At 49.5% G+C, this 21829-nt stretch overlaps 1 long non-coding RNA gene across 4 annotated transcripts in view; it reads right to left on the bottom strand.

The window, feature by feature from the left end:
• Positions 1–13377, bottom strand: part of LOC106029413 (uncharacterized) — a 52365-nt gene extending 38988 nt beyond the window's left edge. For all 4 annotated transcript variants that reach the window (XR_010825443.1, XR_010825451.1, XR_010825445.1 and 1 more), the window contains exon 1: positions 12235–13377. This is a non-coding gene — a long non-coding RNA (uncharacterized lncRNA). The remainder of the gene's footprint in view (positions 1–12234) is intronic.
• Positions 13378–21829: the final 8452 nt, after the last annotated feature.

Raw genomic sequence — 21829 nt, 5'->3', positions numbered from 1 at the left:
AGTTTGGGACCGAGGTACCTGCCTGGGTACCTTCACTTCCCTTCGCTCATCTTGTTTTCCAAAACTTTTGGGCTAGCAACAAATACACAACTGCTTGTCAATACCAGCTGAAGACCCCTCCACGTTACGTCTCCGTCAACCTTGGCCCTACTTTGGACGTAGCTGCATGCCTGCTAGCAACCATCGCTTCCTCCACAAAAGTTTCTCAAAATGTATGGGATTCTGCCTGACACACATTTAGCTCTGGGGACCAGCTGCAACGCCCTTCAGGGTAGGGACACCACAAGTTTGGCCAAGTTTATGCATAACTGTATGCCTGGTAGCTACCCTTGCCTTCTCACCTTGGCATGCTTCTAGAAAAAAGATTTGACTTCCTCCAACAGAGATTTTTTCTTTGGGGATCCTAAACTCGGATTACCCTGGGCTAGGTAACAGAGAATTTGGGCTACTTTGGAGGTTTTTACATGCCCGCTAGCTACCTTGGCCTCCGCCACATTGTACTTTTGAAAAAGTTTCGCCTCCCTGCAGCAGTTCTGGACAAAAGCAGCGTACCCGTCTGGGGTAGCTACCTGAATTTTGGCCAAATTGGGAATTATGTGCATGCCCAGTAGCTACCCGTTCCTCCTCCCAGGCATACTTTCTGAAATGTTTTGGCCTCTTCCAGGGAGAGAGGGACTTGTGAATTCGGTCCGCAGAATCCTTCAGGGTAGGTACCCGAGAACTTGGGCTAATTTTCGACGGAGGTGCATGCCAAGAGTCTTCTCTTGCCTCTGCCTGATCTGGTTTGCCAAAACCTTGTGCCTACCTCCACATACAGATTTACTTTGGGATCCTGCCCTCAGATCGCTTCAGGCTAGGTACCTGACAACCTTGCCCAATTTGGGACGGAGGTACCTGCCTGGGTACCTTCACTTCCCTTCGCTCATCTTGTTTTCCAAAACTTTTGGGCTAGCTCCAAATACACAACTGCTTGTCAATACCAGCTGAAGACCCCTCCACGTTACGTCTCTCTCAACTTTGGCCCTACTTTGGACGTAGCTGCATGCCTGCTAGCAACCATCGCTTCCTCCACAAAAGCTTCTCAAAATGTATGGGATTCTCCCTGAGACACATTTAGCTCTGGGGACCAGCTGCAAATCCCTTCAGGGTAGGGACACCACAAGTTTGGCCAAGTTTATGCATAACTGTATGCCTGGTAGCTACCCTTGCCTTCTCACCTCGGCATGCTTCTAGAAAAAAGATTTGGCTTCCTCCAACGGAGATTTTTTCTTTGGGGATCCTAAACTCGGATACCTCTGGGCTAGGTGACAGAGAATTTGGGCTAATTTGGAGGTTGGTACATGCCCGCTAGTTAACGTTGCCTCCGCCAGATTGTACTTTTGAAAAAGTTTTGCCTACCTGTGGCAGTTCTGGACAAAAGCAGCGTACCCGTCTGGGATAGCTACCTGAATTTTGGCCAAATTGGGAATTATGTGCATGCCCTGTAGCTACCCGTTCCTCTTCCCAGGCATACTTTCTGAAATGTTTTGGCCTCTTCCAGAGAGAGAGGGACTTGTGGATTTGGTTCGCAGAACCCTTCAGGCTAGGTACCTGAGAACTTTGCCCAGTTTGGGACCGAGGTACCTGCCTGGGTACCTTCACTTCCCTTCCCTCATCTTGTTTTCCAAAACTTACGGGCTAGCTCCAAATACACAACTGCTTGTCAATACCAGCTGAAGACCCCTCCATGTTACGTCTCCGTCAACCTTGGCCCTACTTTGGACGTAGCTGCATGCCTGCTAGCAACCATCGCTTCCTCCACAAAAGTTTCTCAAAATGTATGGGATTCTGCCTGACACACATTTAGCTCTGGGGACCAGCTGCAAAGCCCTTCAGGGTAGGGACACCACAAGTTTGGCCAAGTTTATGCATAACTGTATGCCTGGTAGCTACCCTTGCCTTCTCACCTTGGCATGCTTCTAGAAAAAAGATTTGGCTTCCTCCAACAGAGATTTTTTCTTTGGGGATCCTAAACTCGGATTCCCCTGGGCTGGGTAACAGAATTTTGGCTATTTTGGACGTTGGTACATGCCCGGTAGCATACTTTCCCTCTGCCAGATTGTACTTTTGAAAAGGTTTCGCCTCCCTGCGGCAGTTCTGGACAAAATCAGCGTACCCGTCTGGGGTAGCTACCTGAATTTTAGCCAAATTGGGAATTATGCGCATGCCCAGTAGCTACCCGTTCCTCCTCCCAGGCATACTTTCTGAAATGTTTTGGCCTCTTCCAGGGAGAGAGGGACTTGTGAATTCGGTCCGCAGAACCCTTCAGGGTAGGTACCCGAGAACTTGGGCTAATTTTCGACGGAGGTGCATGCCAAGAGGCTTCTCTTGCCTCTGGCTGATCTGGTTTGCCAAAACCTTGTGCCTACCTCCACATACAGATTTACTTTGGGATCCTGCCCTCAGATCGCTTCAGGCTAGGTACCTGACAACTTTGCCCAATTTCCGACGGAGGTACCTGCCTGGGTACCTTCACTTCCCTTCGCTCATCTTGTTTTCCAAAACTTCTGGGCTAGCTCCAAATAAACAACTGCTTGTCAATACCAGCTGAAGACCCCTCCACGTTACGTCTCTCTCAACTTTGGCCCTACTTTGGACGTAGCTGCATGCCTGCTAGCAACCATCGCTTCCTCCACAAAAGCTTCTCAAAATGTTTGGGATTATTCCTGAGAGAGATTTACCAGCTGCAAAGCCCTTCAGGGTAGGGACACCACAAGTTTGGCCAAGTTTACAGGGAAGTGTATGCCTGGTAGCTACCCTTGCCTTCTCACCTTGGCATGCTTCTGCAAAAGATTTGGCTTCCACCAAGAAAGATTTTTTCTTTGGGGATCCTAAACTCGGATTCCCCTGGGCTAGGTAACAGAGAATTTGGGCTACTTTGGAGGTTGGTACATGCCCGCTAGCTAACGTTGCCTCCGCCACATTGTACTTTTGAAAAAGTTTCGCCTCCCTGCGGCAGTTCCTGATAAAAGCACCGTACCCGTCTGGGGTAGCTACCTGAATTTTGGCCAAATTGGGAATTATGTGCATGCCCAGTAGCTACCCGTTCCTCCTCCCAGGCATACTTTCTGAAATGTTTTGGCCTCTTCCAGAGAGAGAGGGACTTGTGGATTCGGTCCGCAGAACCCTTCAGGCTTGGTACCCAAGAACTTGGGCCAATTTTCGACGGAGGTGCATGCCAAGAGGCTTCTCTTGCCTCTGGCTGATCTGGTTTGCCAAAACCTTGTGCCTACCGCCACATACAGATTTACTTTGGGATCCTGCCCTCAGATCGCTTCAGGCTAGGTACCTGACAACTTTGCTCAATTTCCGACGGAGGTACCTGCCTGGGTACCTTCACTTCCCTTCGCTCATCTTGTTTTCCAAAACTTCTGGGCTAGCTCCAAATACACAACTGCTTGTCAATACCAGCTGAAGACCCCTCCACGTTACGTCTCTCTCAACGTTGGCCCTACTTTGGACGTAGCTGCATGCCTGCTAGCTACCTCTGCTTCCTCCACAAAAGTTTCTCAAAATGTATGGGATTCTGCCTGACACACATTTAGCTCTGGGGACCAGCTGCAAAACCCTTCAGGGTAGGGACACCACAAGTTTGGCCAAGTTTATGCATAACTGTATGCCTGGTAGCTACCCTTGCCTTCTCACCTTGGCATGCTTCTGCAAAAAAGATTTGGCTTCCTCCAACAGAGATTTTTTTTTGGGGATCCTAAACTCGGATAACTCTGGGCTAGGTAACAGAGAATTTGGGCTACTTTGGAGGTTGGTACATGCCCGGTAGCATACTTTGCCTCCGCCACATGGTACTTTTGAAAACGTTGCGCCTCCCTGCGGCAGTTCTGGACAAAATCAGCGTACCCGTCTGGGGTAGCTACCTGAATTTTGGACAAATTGGGAATTATGTGCATGCCCAGTAGCTACCCGTTCCTCCTCCCAGGCATACTTTCTGAAATCTTTTGGGCCTCTTCCAGAGAGAGAGGGACTTGTGGATTCGGTCCGCAGAACCCTTCAGGCTAGGTACCTGAGAACTTGGGCCAATTTTGGAGGGAGTTCCATGCCAAGGGGCTTCTCTTGCCTCTGGCTGATCTGGTTTGCCAAAACTTTGTGGCTACCTCCACATACAGATTTACTTTGGGATCCTGCCCTCAGATCGCTGCAGGGTAGGTACCTGACAACTTTGCCCAATTTGGGACCGAGGTACCTGCCTGGGTACCTTCACTTCCCTTCGCTCATCTTGTTTTCCAAAACTTCTGGGCTACCTCCAAATACACAACTGCTTCTCAATACCAGCTGAAGACCCCTCCACGTTACGTCTCTCTCAACCTTGGCCCTACTTTGGACGTAGCTGCATGCCTGCTAGCAACCATCGCTTCCTCCACAAGAGGTTCTCAAAATGTTTGGGATTATTCCTGGGAGAGATTTACCTCTGGGTACCAGCTGCAAAGCTCTTCAGGGTAGGGACACCACAAGTTTGGCCAAGTTTATGCATAACTGTATGCCTGGTAGCTACCCTTGCCTACTCACCTCGGCATGCTTCTGCAAAAGATTTGGCTTCCTCCAACAGAGATTTTTCCTTTGCGGATCCTAAACTCGGATTCCCCTGGGCTAGGTAACAGAGAATTTGGGCTACTTTGGAGGTTTTTACATGCCCGCTAGCTACCTTTGCCTCCGCCACATTGTACTTTTGAGAAAGTCTCGCCTCCCTGCAGCAGTTCTGGACAAAAGCAGCGTACCCGTCTGGGGTAGCTACCTGAATTTTGGACAAATTGGGAATTATGCGCATGCCCTGTAGCTACCCGTTCCTCCTCCCAGGCATACTTTCTGAAATGTTTTGGCCTCTTCCAGAGAGAGAGGGACTTGTGCATTTGGTCCACAGAACCCTTCAGGATAGGTACCTGAGAACTTGGGCCAATTTTGGAGGGAGGTGCATGAGAAAAGGCTTCTCTTGCCTCCCGTTTATCTTGGTTTGCCAAAACCTTGTGGCTACCTCCACATACAGATTTACTTTGGGATCCTGCCCTCAGATCGCTTCAGGCTAGGTACCTGACAACTTTGCCCAATTTGGGACCGAGGTACCTGCCTGGGTACCTTCACTTCCCTTCCCTCATCTTGTTTTCCAAAATTTCTGGGCTAGCTCCAAATAAACAACTGCTTGTCAATACCAGCTGAAGACCCCTCCACGTTACGTCTCTCTCAACTTTGGCCCTACTTTGGACGTAGCTGCATGCCTGCTAGCTACCTCTGCTTCCTCCACAAAAGTTTCTCAAAATGTATGGGATTCTGCCTGAGACACTTTTAGCTCTGGGGACCAGCTGCAAAACCCTTCAGGGTAGGGACACCACAAGTTTGGTCAAGTTTATGCATAACTGTATGCCTGGTAGCTACCCTTGCCTTCTCACCTTGGCATGCTTCTAGAAAAAAGATTTGGCTTCCTCCAACAGAGATTTTTTCTTTGGGGATCCTAAACTCAGATTCCTCTGGGCTAGGTAACAAAGAATTTGGGCTACTTTGGAGGTTGGTAAATGCCCGCTAGCTAACTTTGCCTTCGCCACATTGTACTTTTGAAAACGTTTCGCCTACCTGCGGCAGTTCTGGACAAAAGCAGCGTACCCGTCTGGGGTAGCTACCGGAAGTTTGGCCAAATTGGGAATTATGCGCATGCCCAGTAGCTACCCGTTCCTCCTCCCAGGCATACTTTCTGAAATCTTTTGGGCCTCTTCCAGAGAGAGAGGGACTTGTGGATTCTCACACAGAACCCTTCAGGCTAGGTACCCAAGAACTTGGGCCAATTTTCGAGGGAGGTGCATGCCAAGAGGCTTCTCTTGCCTCTGCCTGATCTGGTTTGCCAAAACCTTGTGGCTACCTCCACATACAGATTTACTTTGGGATCCTGCCCTCAGATCGCTTCAGGCTAGGTACCTGACAACTTTGCCCAATTTCCGATGGAGGTACCTGCCTGGGTACCTTCACTTCCCTTCCCTCATCTTGTTTTCCAAAACTTCTGGGCTAGCTCCAAATAAACAACTGCTTGTCAATACCAGCTGAAGACCCCTCCACGTTACGTCTCTCTCAACTTTGGCCCTACTTTGGACGTAGCTGCATGCCTGCTAGCTACCTCTGCTTCCTCCACAAAAGTTTCTCAAAATGTATGGGATTCTGCCTGAGACACTTTTAGCTCTGGGGACCAGCTGCAAAACCCTTCAGGGTAGGGACACCACAAGTTTGGTCAAGTTTATGCATAACTGTATGCCTGGTAGCTACCCTTGCCTTCTCACCTTGGCATGCTTCTACAAAAAAGATTTGGCTTCCTCCAACAGAGATTTTTTCTTTGGGGATCCTAAACTCAGATTCCTCTGGGCTAGGTAACAAAGAATTTGGGCTACTTTGGAGGTTGGTAAATGCCCGCTAGCTAACTTTGCCTTCGCCACATTGTACTTTTGAAAACGTTTCGCCTACCTGCGGCAGTTCTGGACAAAAGCAGCGTACCCGTCTGGGGTAGCTACCGGAAGTTTGGCCAAATTGGGAATTATGTGCATGCCCAGTAGCTACCCGTTCCTCCTCCCAGGCATACTTTCTGAAATCTTTTGGGCCTCTTCCAGAGAGAGAGGGACTTGTGGATTCTCACCGCAGAACCCTTAAGGCTAGGTACCCAAGAACTTGGGCCAATTTTCGAAGGAGGTGCATGCCAAGAGGCTTCTCTTGCCTCTGCCTGATCTGGTTTGCCAAAACCTTGTGGCTACCTCCACATACAGATTTACTTTGGGATCCTGCCCTCAGATCGCTTCAGGCTAGGTACCTGACAACCTTGCCCAATTTCCGATGGAGGTACCTGCCTGGGTACCTTCACTTCCCTTCGCTCATCTTCTTTTCCAAAACTTCTGGGCTAGCACCAAATACACAACTGCTTGTCAATACCAGCTGAAGACCCCTCCACGTTACGTCTCTCTCAACTTTGGCCCTACTTTGGACGCAGCTGCATGCCTGCTAGCAACCATCGCTTCCTCCACAAAAGCTTCTCAAAATGTTTGGGATTATTCCTGAGAGAGATTTACCAGCTGCAAATCCCTTCAGGGTAGGGACACCACAAGTTTGGCCAAGTTTACAGGGAAGTGTATGCCTGGTAGCTACCCTTGCCTTCTCACCTTGGCATGCTTCTGCAAAAGATTTGGCTTCCTCCAAGAACGATTTTTTCTTTGGGGATCCTAAACTCGGATTACCCTGGGCTAGGTAACAGAGAATTTGGGCTACTTTGGAGGTTGGTACATGCCCGCTAGCTACCTTTGCCTCCGCCACATTGTACTTTTGAAAAAGTTTCGCCTCCCTGCGGCAGTTCTTGATAAAAGCAGCGTACCCGTCTAGGGTAGCTACCTGAATTTTGGCCAAATTGGGAATTATGCGCATGCCCAGTAGCTACCCGTTCCTCCTCCCAGGCATACTTTCTGAAATGTTTTGGCCTCTTCCAGAGAGAGAGGGACTTGTGGATTCGGTCCGCAGAACCCTTCAGGCTAGGTACCTGAGAACTTGGGCCAATTTTGGAGGGAGTTCCATGCCAAGGGGCTTCTCTTGCCTCTGGCTGATCTGGTTTGCCAAAACTTTGTGGCTACCTCCACATACAGATTTACTTTGGGATCCTGCCCTCAGATCGCTTCAGGCTAGGTACCTGACAACTTTGCCCAATTTCCAGCGGAGGTACCTGCCTGGGTACCTTCACTTCCCTTCGCTCATCTTGTTTTCCAAAACTTTGAGGCTAGCTCCAAATACACAACTGCTTGTCAATACCAGCTGAAGACCCCTCCACGTTACGTCTCTCTCAGCTTTGGCCCTACTTTGGACGTAGTTGCATGCCTGCTAGCAACCATCGCTTCCTCCACAAAAGCTTCTCAAGATGTTTGGGATTCTGCCCGAGACACATTTAGCTCTGGGTACCAGCTGCAAAGCCCTTCAGGATAGGGACACCACAGGTTTGGCCAAGTTTATGCATAACTGTATGCCTGGTAGCTACCCTTGCCTTCTCACCTTGGCATGCTTCTGCAAAAGATTTGGTTTCCTCGAACAGAGATTTTTTCTTTGGGGATCCTAAACTCGGATTCCCCTGGGCTAGGTAACAGAGAATTTGGGATAGTTTGGAGGTTTTTACATGCCCGCTAGCAACCTTTGCCTCCGCCACATTGTACTTTTGAAAAAGTTTTGCCTCCCTGCGGAAGTTCTGGACAAAAGCACTTTACCCGTCTGGGGTAGCTACCTGAATTTTGGCCAAATTGGGAATTATGCGCATGCCCAGTAGCTACCCGTTCCTCCTCCCAGGCATACTTTCTGAAATGTTTTGGCCTCTTCCAGAGAGAGAGGGACTTGTGAATTCGGTCCGCAGAACCCTTCAGGCTAGGTACCCGAGAACTTGGGCCAATTTTCGATGCAGGTGCCTGCCAAGAGGCTTCTCTTGCTTCTGGCTGATCTGGTTTGCCAAAACCTTGTGGCTATCTCCACATACAGATTTACTTTGGGATCCTGCCCTCAGATCGCTTCAGGCTAGGTACCTGACAACGTTGCTCAGTTTCGGACGGAGGTACCTGCCTGGGTACCTTCACTTCCCTTCCCTCATCTTGTTTTCCAAAACTTCTGGGCTAGCTCCAAATAAACAACTGCTTGTCAATACCAGCTGAAGATCCCTCCATGTTACGTCTCTCTCAACTTTGGCCCTACTTTAGACGTAGCTGCATGCCTGCTAGCTACCTCTGCTTCCTCCACAAAAGTTTCTCAAAATGTATGGGATTCTGCCCGAGACCCATTTAGCTCTGGGTACCAGCTGCAAAGCCCTTCAGGGTAGGGACACCACAAGTTTGGCCAACTTTATGCATAACTGTATGCCTGGTAGCTACCCTTGCCTTCTCACCTCGGCATGCTTCTAGAAAAAAGATTTAGCTTCCTCCAACAGAGATTTTTTTTTGGGGGATCCTAAACTCGGATTCCTCTGGGCTAGGTAACAGAGAATTTGGGCTACTTTGGAGGCTGGTACATGCCCGGTAGCGTACTTTGCCTCCCCCAGATTGTACTTTTGAAAACGTTTTGCCTACCTGCGGCAGTTCTGGACAAAAGAAGCGTACCCGTCAGGGGTAGCTACCTGAATTTTGGACAAATTGGGAATTATGTGCATGCCCAGTAGCTACCCGTTCCTCCACCCAGGCATACTTTCTGAAATGTTTTGGCCTCTTCCAGAGAGAGAGGGACTTGTGGATTCGGTCCGCAGAACCCTTCAGGATAGGTACCCGAGAACTTGGGCCAATTTTCGACGGAGGTGCATGCCAAGAGGCTTCTCTTGCCTCCCGCTTATCTTGGTTGCCAAAACTTTGTGGCTACCTCCACATACAGATTTACTTTGGGATCCTGCCCTCAGATCGCTTCAGGCTAGGTACCTGACAACTTTGCCCAATTTCCGACGGAGGTACCTGCCTGGGTACCTTCACTTCCCTTCGCTCATCTTGTTTTCCAAAACTTCTGGGCTAGCTCCAAATACACAACTGCTTGTCAATACCAGATGAAGACCCCTCCACGTTACGTCTCTCTCAACTTTGGCCCTACATTGGACGTAGCTGCATGCCTGCTAGCTACCTTTGCTTCCTCCACAAAAGCTTCTCAAAATGTATGGGATTCTGCCTGAGATACATTTAGCTCTGGGTACCAGCTGCAAAGCCCTTCAGGGTAGGGACACCACAAGTTTGGCCAAGTTTATGCATAACCGTATGCCTGGTAGATACCCTTGCCTTCTCACCTTGGCATGCTTCTAGAAAAAAGATTTGGATTCCTCCAACAGAGATTTTTTCTTTGGGGATCCTAAACTCGGATTCCCCTGGGCTAGGTAACAGAATTTTGGCTATTTTGGACGTTGGTACATGCCCGGTAGCATACTTTGCCTCCGCCAGATTGTACTTTTGAAAAAGTTTCGCCTCCCTGCAGCAGTTCAGGACAAAAGCAGCGTATCCGTCTGGGGTAGCTACCTGAAGTTTGGCCAAATTCAGAAATAGGTGCATGCCCAGCACCTACCCGTTCCTCCTCCCAGGCATACTTTCTGAAATGTTTTGGGCCTCTTCCAGAGAGAGAGGGACTTGTGGATTCGGTCCGCAGAACCCTTCAGGCTAGGTACCCGAGAACTTGGGCCAATTTTCGACGGAGGTGCATGCCAAGAGGCTTCTCTTGCCTCTGGCTGATCTGGTTTGCCAAAACCTTGTGGCTACCTCCACATACAGTTTTACTTTGGGATCCTGCCCTCAGATCGCTTCAGGCTAGGTACCTGAAAACTTTGCCCAGTTTCGGACGGAGGTACCTGCCTGGGTACCTTCACTTCCCTTCGCTCATCTTCTTTTCCAAAACTTCTGGGCTAGCTCCAAATACACAACTGATTGTCAATACCAGCTGAAGACCCCTCCACGTTACGTCTCTCTCAACTTTGGCCCTACTTTGGACGTAGCTTCATGCCTGTTAGCTGCCATCGCTTCCTCCATAAAAGCTTCTCAAAATGTATGGGATTCTGCCTGAGACACATTTAGCTCTGGGTACCAGCTGCAAAGCCCTTCAGGGTAGGGACACCACAAGTTTGGCCAAGTTTACAGGGAAGTGTATGCCTGGTAGCTACCCTTGCCTTCTCACCTCGGCATGCTTCTAGAAAAAAGATTTGGCTTCCTCCAACAGAGATTTTTTCTTTGGGGATCCTAAACCCGGATCCCTCTAGGCTAGGTAACAGAGAATTTGGGCTAATTTGGACGTTGGTACATGCCCGCTAGCTACCTTTGCCTCCACCACATTGTACTTAGGGAAAATTTTGCCTTACCTGCATTACTTCTGGAAAAGCAGCTTACCTGTCTGGTATTTGTTACCTGCCTGTGTCTGCATGTCCTGTAGCTCTCACGGATTACCTCAAATTGCATGGAGCTTCCCCAGGTTTTTTCTCCATTTGTTGAGGTCTGCTCCTGTTTGACCCTTAAGGCTCTTTCCAAGCATCTCTTTCAGCCTTTCCTTTTGGCATTCTCTGAACACAGCTGAAACCTCGGCTTGCTGCCTCAAACTCCTCCAAGGCTGTTGCTCTAATTCGTTTGTGTCCATCGGTGTACGTTCCCAACCCTGCAACAATGGAATAGACAGTTTTTGTTTGATTTTTGTTTTGTCTGGTTGTTTCTTTTCATTATGACCTTTTCTTTCTTTGGTCTTTCCTTCAATCCTACCACTTTTGTTAGTTTGAATCCTCCTCTTAGTTTTGTTGTTTCTTTGCTTTTTTCAGACATCAGCACCCCACCCCATTTTCCCTGTGCACTGCCTCCCTCATAGAATCCTACAATGCCTGGGGTTGGAAGGGACTTTAAAGACCATCCAGCTCGAGCCCACCTGCACTGGTGCCCCAGGACCCTGTTGGGAGCCGCACGTCTGGGCTGGGGCCAGCTCTGCCTTGGGGGTGACTGAGGCTATGCCTGTCAGCCCTGCACTGGGACATGGCGGTTGCCTAGCACCACTCCGGGTCACAATATGCACTGCCCCTCACAGCACAGGGCTGCCATGTGGTCACAGTCCCTGTCCTTGGCTTCCCAAGGAGCTGCGTCCCCATGCTTGGTCCTGAGCGAGGTGCTGGATGTGCGAGTCCAGGAGTCCCCAAGTGCCACAGGGTGGACTTCTCTCTCTTTCCCCTGGAGATGAACACTCTCTTTTGGTTCCACCATACCTCTGCCCCTGAGAAGCTCCACAGCCAGGACATCCATGGCCCAGCTCTCTCAAGCTCACGGCTGGGCTGTCCTGCCCCAGGGGGTCCTGACAGGTGCCTGGAGCACACTGGAAAAGTTGGGCCTACATGCCTTAGTTCTGAACAAAAGCAGCATACCCAGGCTGTGACAAACCCTCTTTGGGCATCAGAACAGAATCTTGAAGTCTGCGGTGCCCAAAGTGAAACCTTTTTCTTCATTCCTTATAAAATAAACATTAAAGTTAACTCTTAAGGAGATAATGAGATTAAGGAAGTACATGCTAAACATAGAAGACTATAATACGCAACTTTTTGCCCAAAATATGCTCGTTGTCATCCCAGGGTGGGACAGATAAGCTTAGGATATAAAAGTGTTAGGAGGTAGTGGTAAAAAAGTTAATGACAGCAAAACCCTAGAGTGAGGAAAAAAGGGAGAGCTGGGGGGTTGGGGGGGAGAAGAAAAATTCAAAACCTACAAGAGGCAGTCGATGTTCTGTGCTCCTTCTCCACCAAGACAGGGACACCTCCTTGGTAAGCTCTGCACCTTCACCTTCACTTTGGTGAGGAATACCTGCGATAGAATTTATACGTTAAATAAACATATTAACTGCCTATTGGGTTAGGGGCATAGATTCATTTTAGCTGCCTATCGGGTCAGTGGAATAGACCCACAGGAAAGAGTACAATCCCGTGTCATGAAGAACTCAGGGTTCTCCCATTTGGCTGCATCTGTTCAAAAACCAGCCTGCATACAAGCAATGCAGGAGAAGGATCTCACGGAGATCCCCAAGGCTAGCCCTGATTGATCTGGCAAGGTTAACTCCCTGTCCTGGTTCCAGTTAGGACAGAGTTAAGTAGCTCATAGTAGCTGGTAGGGTGCTATGTTTTGGATTAGGATGAGAAGAGCGCTGATAACATGCTGATGTTTTAATTGTTGCAGAGCAGTGTTTACACCAGGCCAAGGACTTTTCGGCTTCTCGCTCTGTCCTGCCAGCGAGCAGGCTGGGGGTGCAGCAGGAGCTGGGAGGGGACAGACCCAGGACAGCTGACCCAAACTGGCCAAAGGGGTATTCCATACCATCTGACGTCATGCTAAACAATATATAGGGGTGGCTGGCCGGGGTGGGGGGCCAGCTGCTCGGGGATAGGCTGGGCATCGGTCAGCGGGTGGTGAGCAATTGCATTGTGCATCACTTGTTTTCTTACACATTATTATTGTTAATACTATTATCATTATCACTATTATTATTATTATTGTTATTATTATATTCCTTATATTCCTTATATTATTATATTCCTGTCTTAATAGACTGTCTTTATCCCAACTCACAGGCTTCACTTTCCCGTTTCTCTCCCCCATCCCAGAGAGGGAGGGGGGAGGGTGAGCGAACGGCTGTGTGGTGTTTAGCTGCCAGCCGGGTTAAACCACAACAGTCCTTTTGGCGCCCAACGTGGGGCACGAAGGGTTGAGATATCGACAAATCTGACCAGAGTGTGTTAAACTAAAATTGGTATAAGTATTGGACCTGCTTAATAGTTGCTAGTCACGATGTTGATTGCCTTAATCTCCAGTCTGCTGTACCTGTATTCCAAATTGAGTTTTATGGTGCGTTACTTTCTGTATGTGCTCCCTGTTGCACTGTTTATCCTTTCCGGGCCCTGGTTTAAGATTGTTATGGTACTGTGCGGTGTAGCAATGGCTTATGAAATGATGAAATATCTGGTCACGACTTTAACCTGGTATTTGTACTCAGCACTGACGTCGACTCTATACTTTGGAACCCATATCTCGGAAACTATTAGCAATTACACCTATTGCCTGTTTTCGTTAGGGAGCCAATCTGTGAAGGGGACAGGGGAAGACATGTTTCCCTACCTGTTCACTCTCCCTTTCTCCTTCACCACCACCCTCTTATCCCCCGAGTTAGTTACGGTGGTTCTCCGAGATGTTGAATATCCTTGGGATACTCAGACCAGCCTGCTCTTGTTGTTATGTCTCCTGAATGCGCTTCAGATTTTGTGGAGGGTTAAACAACTACTTAGGAATCTCATCCGGAGATCTGTCTTGAGGCGGGATAGCTGCGAGTGGCAGGGAGTGTGGGAGGATATGGGCAGGTTTCTAGAGCAGTGGTCACCTCCAGTGTTTTGGACATTCACCCCTGAACAACTGCAAAATCCTAAAAAGCTGGCAGAATGCTTGAAAAAAAGGTGTCATGACTCTGGCAGTTCCAAAGTGACACAAATCACTGTAGCGTGCTGGGGTCTGGCTTGTGCCTATCGAGCTGCAATTGATGCTACTAGCAACCTAGCTCCAGCTCCTGCAGCCGCTCCTGCTCCTGCAGCCATTCCAGTTCCAGCTCCTGCAGCCGCTCCAGCTCCTGCAGCCGCTCCAGCTCCAGCTCCTGCAGCCGTTCCAGTTCCAGCTCCTGCAGCCGCTCCAGCTCCTGCAGCCGTTCCAGCTCCAGCTCCTGCAGCCACTCCAGCTGCAGCTCCTGCAGCCGCTCCAGTTCCAGCTCCTGCAGCCGCTCCAGCTCGAGCTCCTGCAGCCGCTCCAGCTCCAGCTCCTGCAGCCGTTCCAGTTCCAGCTCCTGCAGCCGCTCCAGTTCCAGCTCCTGCAGCCGCTCCAGCTCCTGCAGCCGCTCCAGCTCCAGCTCCTGCAGCCGCTCCAGCTCCAGCTCCTGCAGCCGCTCCAGTTCCAGCTCCTGCAGCCGCTCCAGCTCCTGCAGCCGCTCCAGCTCCAGCTCCTGCAGCCGCTCCAGCTCCAGCTCCTGCAGCCGCTCCAGCCCCTGCAGCAGCTCCAGCTCCTGCAGCTGCTCCCACTCCTGTGGCTGGGTCAGAGAAACGAGCTGTAGCAGTGCAAGTTGACCCCGCAGAGGGTATTCCAACCCCTGTGGCAGACCCTGTGTCTGGATTAGAGAAACGAGCTGTAGCAGTGCAAGTTGCCCCTGTAGACAAGGTGAAGAAATGGTATAGAGGCTCAGGCCGTTTACAACGCAAACAGTCTTCTGCTAAGTCTGGGCATAGTGAAGACGAGGCTGGGCCATCAAAGGTGCAGGAGACTGAAGATGAGGATGAGGATGTCGAAAAATCAACAGTAACTACCCGGACTCTACACCAGCCATCAAAGGTGCAGGAGACTGAAGATGAGGATGAGGGTGTCGAAAAATCAACAGTAACTACCCGGACTCTATACCAGCGTGAGCTATGAGATGTGCGAAAAGATTTTGGTCGCTGTATAGGCGAGCAGCTTGTCACCTGGCTGCTCTGGTGCTGGGACACTGGAGCCAATTATGTGGAATTAGAGGGCAAGGAAGCCAGGCGGCTGGGATCCCTTGCTAGGGACGCATGCATTGACAAAGCAATTGGAGATGGAGCACGATCTCACAGTCTCTGGAGGCGTCTCCTGTCAGCTGTGCAGGAAAGGTATCCCTTCAAGGAAGAACTTGTATGTCTACCAGGCAAATGGACCACCATGGAGAAGGGAATTCAGTACCTGAGGGAATTGGCCGTACGGGAAGTAATTTATAAGGCCCTAGACGACGCACAAACATCCGCAGATCCAGATGCAGTCCAGTGTACACCACCTATGTGGCGAAAGTTTGTACGGAGTGCACCATCATCATATGCCAGCTCATTGGCAATAATAGCCTGGAAAGCGGAGGAGAATCCCCCAGTGAATGAAGTGGCTAAATTACTCCGGCAGTACGAAGGAAATCTCTCCTCTTCCCTACAGGCCTGTGTCTCGGCTGTGGAGAAACTCTCTGAAGAGGTCCACCAACTTAAAGAGAATTTATCTTCCCCTCCACCTGAACGAACCAGTGTCCACCAGCTAAAAGAGAATACTTTGGAGAAACTTTCTGAAAAGATCCACCAGCTTGAAGAGAGATTATTTTCCTCCCCACCTGTACAAACCAGTGTCTCAGCTATTAGGGGTAAACGTTCATCTATGCAAGGAAGACAATATGGTGGGCACACACACCGCGTCACCCTGTGGTTTTACATACGTGACCATGGAGAGGCCATGAGAAAATGGGATGGAAAATCTACTGCAACCCTAGAGGCACGGGTACGTGAATTGCAAAGGAAAACAAGTGGGAAAAAGGAATTCTCTGAAAAGTTTGCTGCTCCAACTTCCAGCAGGCAGTCCTTTAGACACAGAAACGAAGATTCTGACCAGGACTAGAGGGGCCCTGCCTCCAGCCAGGGGGAGGAAAGGGACAATCGAGTTTATTGGACTGTGTGGATTCGATGGCCTGGCACGTCAGACGCACAGAAGTATAAGGCTTTGGTAGACACCGGTGCACAATGTACTCTAATGCCATCAAGCTATAAAGGGCCAGAGCCCATCTGTATTTATGGTGTGACGGGGGGATCCCAGCAGTTAACTGTATTGGAGGCTGAAGTGAGTCTAACCGGTAATGAGTGGCAAAAGCACCGTATTGTGACTGGCCCAGATGCTCCGTGCATCCTTGGCATAGACTATCTTAGAAGAGGATATTTCAAGGACCCAAAAGGGTTCCGCTGGGCTTTTGGCATAGCTGCTTTGGAGACAGAGGACATTAAACAGTTGTCTACCTTGCCTGGTCTCTCAGAGGACCCTTCTGTTGTGGGGTTGCTGAGGGTTGAAGAACAGCAAGTGCCGATCGCTACCACAACTGTGCACCGGCGGCAATATCGCACCAACCGAGACTCCCTGAGTCCCATCCATAAGCTAATTCGTCAACTGGAGAGCCAAGGAGTGATCAGCAAGACTCATTCACCTTTTAATAGTCCCATATGGCCAGTGCGAAAGTCTAATGGTGAGTGGAGACTAACAGTGGACTATCGTGGCCTGAACGAAGTCACGCCACCACTGAGTGCTGCAGTGCCGGACATGCTAGAACTCCAGTATGAACTGGAATCAAAGGCAGCCAAGTGGTATGCCACAATTGATATCGCTAACGCATTTTTCTCCATCCCTCTAGCAGCACAGTGCAGGCCACAGTTTGCTTTCACTTGGAGGGGAGTCCAATATACTTGGAATCGGCTGCCCCAGGGGTGGAAACACAGCCCTACCATTTGCCATGGACTGATCCAGTCTGCGCTGGAGCAGGGGGAAGCTCCTGAACACCTGCAGTACATCGATGACATCATTGTGTGGGGTGACACTGCAGAAGAAGTTTTCGAGAAAGGGAAGAAAATAGTCCAAATCCTTCTGAAGGCCGGTTTTGCCATAAAACAGAATAAAGTTAAAGGACCTGCACGAGAGATCCAGTTTTTAGGAATAAAATGGCAAGATGGACGCCGTCAAATCCCAATGGATGTGATCAACAAGATAACAGCTATGTCTCCACCAACTAGCAAAAAAGAAACACAAACTTTCCTAGGTGTCGTGGGGTTTTGGAGAATGCATATTCCAAATTACAGTCTGATTGTAAACCCGCTCTACCAAGTAACCCGTAAGAAGAATGCTTTTGAATGGGGCCCTGAGCAACGACAAGCCTTTGAACAAATTAAGCAGGAAATAGTTCATGCAGTAGCCCTCGGGCCAGTCCGAACAGGACCAGATGTAAAGAATGTGCTCTACACCGCAGCCGGGGAGAATGGTCCCACCTGGAGCCTCTGGCAGAAAGAACCTGGGGAAACTCGAGGTCGACCCCTGGGGTTTTGGAGTCGGGGATACAGAGGATCTGAAGCCCGCTATACTCCAACTGAAAAGGAGATATTGGCAGCATATGAAGGAGTTCGATCTGCTTCGGAAGTGGTCGGTACTGAAGCGCAGCTCCTCCTGGCACCCCGACTGCCGGTACTAGGCTGGATGTTCAAAGGAAGGGTCCCCTCTACACATCATGCAACTGATGCTACATGGAGCAAGTGGGTTGCACTGATTACTCAGCGAACTCGAATAGGAAACCCCAGTCGCCCAGGAATCTTGGAGGTGATTATGGACTGGCCAGAAGGCAAATACTTTGGGATATCATCAGAGGAGGAGGTGGTTCGTGCTGAAGAAGCCCCACTGTACAACAAGCTACCGGAAAATGAGAAGAAATATGCCTTGTTCACTGACGGGTCCTGTCGTATTGTGGGAAAGCATCGGAGATGGAAAGCTGCTGTATGGAGTCCTACACGACGAGTTGCAGAAGCTGCTGAGGGAGAAGGTGAATCGAGTCAGTTTGCAGAAGTGAAAGCCATTCAGCTGGCTTTAGATATTGCTGAACGAGAAAAGTGGCCAGTTCTCTATCTCTATACTGATTCATGGATGGTAGTAAATGCCCTGTGGGGGTGGTTACAGCAATGGAAGCAGAACAACTGGCAGCGCAGGGGCAAGCCCATCTGGGCTGCGGCATTGTGGCAAGATATTGCTGCCCGGGTAGAGAACCTGGTTGTAAAGGTACGCCATGTAGATGCTCATGTGCCCAAGAATCGGGCTACTGAAGAACATCAAAACAACCAGCAGGTGGATCAGGCTGCTAAGATTGAAGTGGCTCAGGTGGACCTGGACTGGCAACATAAAGGTGAATTATTTATAGCCCGATGGGCCCATGACACCTCAGGCCATCAAGGTAGAGATGCAACCTACAGATGGGCTCGTGATCGAGGGGTGGACCTGACCATGGACACTATAGCACAGGTTATTCATGACTGTGAAACATGTGCTGCAATCAAGCAAGCCAAACGGTCAAAACCTCTTTGGTATGGAGGACGATGGCTGAAATATAAATATGGAGAGGCCTGGCAGATTGATTACATCACACTCCCTCAAACCCGCAACGGCAAGCGTCACGTACTTACAATGGTGGAAGCAACCACCGGATGGCTGGAAACATATCCTGTGCCCCATGCCACCGCCCGGAACACTATCCTGGGCCTTGAAAAGCAAGTCTTATGGCGACATGGCACCCCAGAGAGAATTGAGTCAGACAACGGGACTCATTTCCGAAACAACCTTATAGACACTTGGGCCAAAGAACATGGTATTGAGTGGGTGTATCACATCCCCTATCATGCACCAGCCTCTGGAAAAGTTGAACGATACAATGGACTGTTGAAGACTACACTGAAAGCAATGGGTGCTGGGACATTCAAAAATTGGGATACACATTTGGCAAAGGCCACCTGGTTAGTCAATACCAGGGGATCTGCCAACCGAGCTGGACCTGCCCAATCAAACCTGTTACGCACTGTAGAAGGGGATAAAGTTCCTGTAGTGCACGTAAGAAACATGCTGGGTAAAACAGTCTGGGCTACTCCTGCCTCAGGAAAAGGCAAACCCATTCGTGGAATTGCTTTTGCTCAGGGACCTGGATGCACTTGGTGGGTAATGCAAAAGAATGGGGAGGTCCGGTGTGTACCTCAAGGGGATTTGATACTGGGTGAGAATAGCCCATGAGTTGAATTGTAGTATGTTAATTATTATATAATAATGTATGTCATCACTACCATGATTGCTATATATCATAGATGAAAATGGTGATTAATTAGAATGTATTGGACAGAGTGTAACCTGAGCATGACATAAATGGTATGGAATAAGGGGTGGATATCTGTCCTGGTTCCAGTTAGGACAGAGTTAAGTAGCTCATAGTAGCTGGTAGGGTGCTATGTTTTGGATTAGGATGAGAAGAGCGCTGATAACATGCTGATGTTTTAATTGTTGCAGAGCAGTGTTTACACCAGGCCAAGGACTTTTCGGCTTCTCGCTCTGTCCTGCCAGCGAGCAGGCTGGGGGTGCAGCAGGAGCTGGGAGGGGACAGACCCAGGACAGCTGACCCAAACTGGCCAAAGGGGTATTCCATACCATCTGACGTCATGCTAAACAATATATAGGGGTGGCTGGCCGGGGTGGGGGGGCCGGCTGCTCGGGAATAGGCTGGGCATCGGTCAGCGGGTGGTGAGCAATTGCATTGTGCATCACTTGTTTTCTTACACATTATTATTGTTAATACTATTATCATTATCACTATTATTATTATTATTGTTATTATTATATTCCTTATATTCCTTATATTATTATATTCCTGTCTTAATAAACTGTCTTTATCTCAACTCACCGGCTTCACTTTCCCGTTTCTCTCCCCCATCCCAGAGAGGGAGGGGGGAGGGTGAGCGAACGGCTGTGTGGTGTTTAGCTGCCAGCCGGGTTAAACCACAACACTCCCCCTTATCTGTAGCCTCCCAAACAGCATAAAGACACCCTTTGCTAGTCTCCAAGACCACATACAAACTGCCTGTGCTATCAATGCTGCCCTGGATGCCACACAGGTGGCAGATCTGGTTTGCCAAAACCTTGTGGCTACCTCCACATACAGATTTACTTTGGGATCCTGCCCTCAGATCGCTTCAGGCTAGGTACCTGACAACTTTGCCCAATTTCCAGCGGAGGTACCTGCCTGGGTACCTTCACTTCCCTTCCCTCATCTTGTTTTCCAAAACTTCTGGGCTAGCACCAAATACACAACTGCTTGTCAATACCAGCTGAAGACCCCTCCACGTTACGTCTCTCTCAACTTTGGCGCTACTTTGGACATAGCTGCATGCCAGTTAGCTACCTTTGCTTCCTCCACAAAAGCTTCTAAAAATGTATGGGATTCTGCCTGAGACACATTTAGCTCTGGGTACCAGCTGCAAAGCCCTTCAGGGTAGGGACACCACAAGTTTGGCCAACTTTATGCATAACTGTATGCCTGGTAGCTACCCTTGCCTTCTCACCTTGGCATGCTTCTACAAAAAAGATTTGGCTTCCTCCAACAGAGATTTTTTCTTTGGGGATCCTAAACTCGGATTCCCCTGGGCTAGGTAACAGAGAGTTTGGGATAGTTTGGAGGTTGGTACGTGCCCGCTAGCTACCTTTGCCTCCGCCAAATTGTTCTTTTGAAAACATTTCGCCTCTATGCGGCTGTTCTGGACAAAAGCAGCGTACCCGTCAGGGGTAGCTACCTGAATTTTGGCCAAATTCAGAAATAGGTTCATGCCCAGTACCTACCCGTTCCTCCTCCCAGGAATACTTTGTAAAATGTTTTGGCCTCTTCCAGAGAGAGAGGGACTTGTGGATTCGGTCCGCAGAACCCTTCAGCCTACGTACCTGGGAACTTGGGCCAAATTTGGAGGGAGGTGCATGCCAAGAGGCTTCTCTTGCCTCTGCCTGATCTGGTTTGCCAAAACCTTCTGGCTACCTCCACATACAGATTTACTTTGGGATCCTGCCCTCAGATCGCTTCAGGCTAGGTACCTGACAACTTTGCCCAATTTCCGACGGAGGTACCTGCCTGGATACCTTCACTTCCCTTCGCTCATCTTCTTTTCCAAAACTTTGGGGCTAGCTCCAAATACACAACTGCTTGTCAATACCAGCTGAAGACCCCTCTACGTTACGTCTCTCTCAACCTTGGCCCTACTTTGGACGTAGCTGCATCCCTGCTAGCTACCATCGCTTCCTCCACAAAAGCTTCTCAAGATGTTTGGGATTCTGCCTGAGACACTTTTAGCTCTGGGGACCAGCTGCAAAGCCCTTCAGGGTACGGACACCACAAGTTTCGCTGGTTTATGCATAACTGTATGCCTGGTAGCTACCCTTGCCTTCTCACCTTGGCATGCTTCTGCAAAAGATTTGGCTTCCTCCAAGAGAGATTTTTTCTTTGGGGATCCTAAACTCGGATTCCTTTGGGCTAGGTAACAGAGAATTTGGGCTACTTTGGAGGTTAGTACATGCCCGCTAGCTACCTCTGCCTCTGCCAGATTGTACTTTTCAAAACGTTTCGCCTCCCTGCGGCAGTTCTGGACAAAAGCAGCGTACCCGTCTGGGGTAGCTACCTGAATTTTGGCCAAATTGGGAATTATGCGCATGCCCAGTAGCTACCCGTTCCTCCTCCCAGGCATACTTTCTGAAATGTTTTGGCCTCTTCCAGAGAGAGAGGGACTTGTGGATTCGGTCCGCAGAACCCTTCAGGATAGGTACCTGAGAACTTGGCCCAATTTTCGACGGAGGTGCATGCCAAGAGGCTTCTCTTGCCTCCCGCTTATCTTGGTTGCCAAAACTTTGTGGCTACCTCCACATACAGATTTACTTTGGGATCCTGCCCTCAGATCGCTTCA

Source organism: Anser cygnoides, chromosome 17, assembly GCF_040182565.1.
Source record: "Anser cygnoides isolate HZ-2024a breed goose chromosome 17, Taihu_goose_T2T_genome, whole genome shotgun sequence".
Classification (NCBI taxonomy): Eukaryota; Metazoa; Chordata; class Aves; order Anseriformes; family Anatidae; genus Anser; species Anser cygnoides.
Note: the sequence above shows the minus strand (reverse complement) of the source record. Positions and strands in the feature narration are given on the sequence as shown.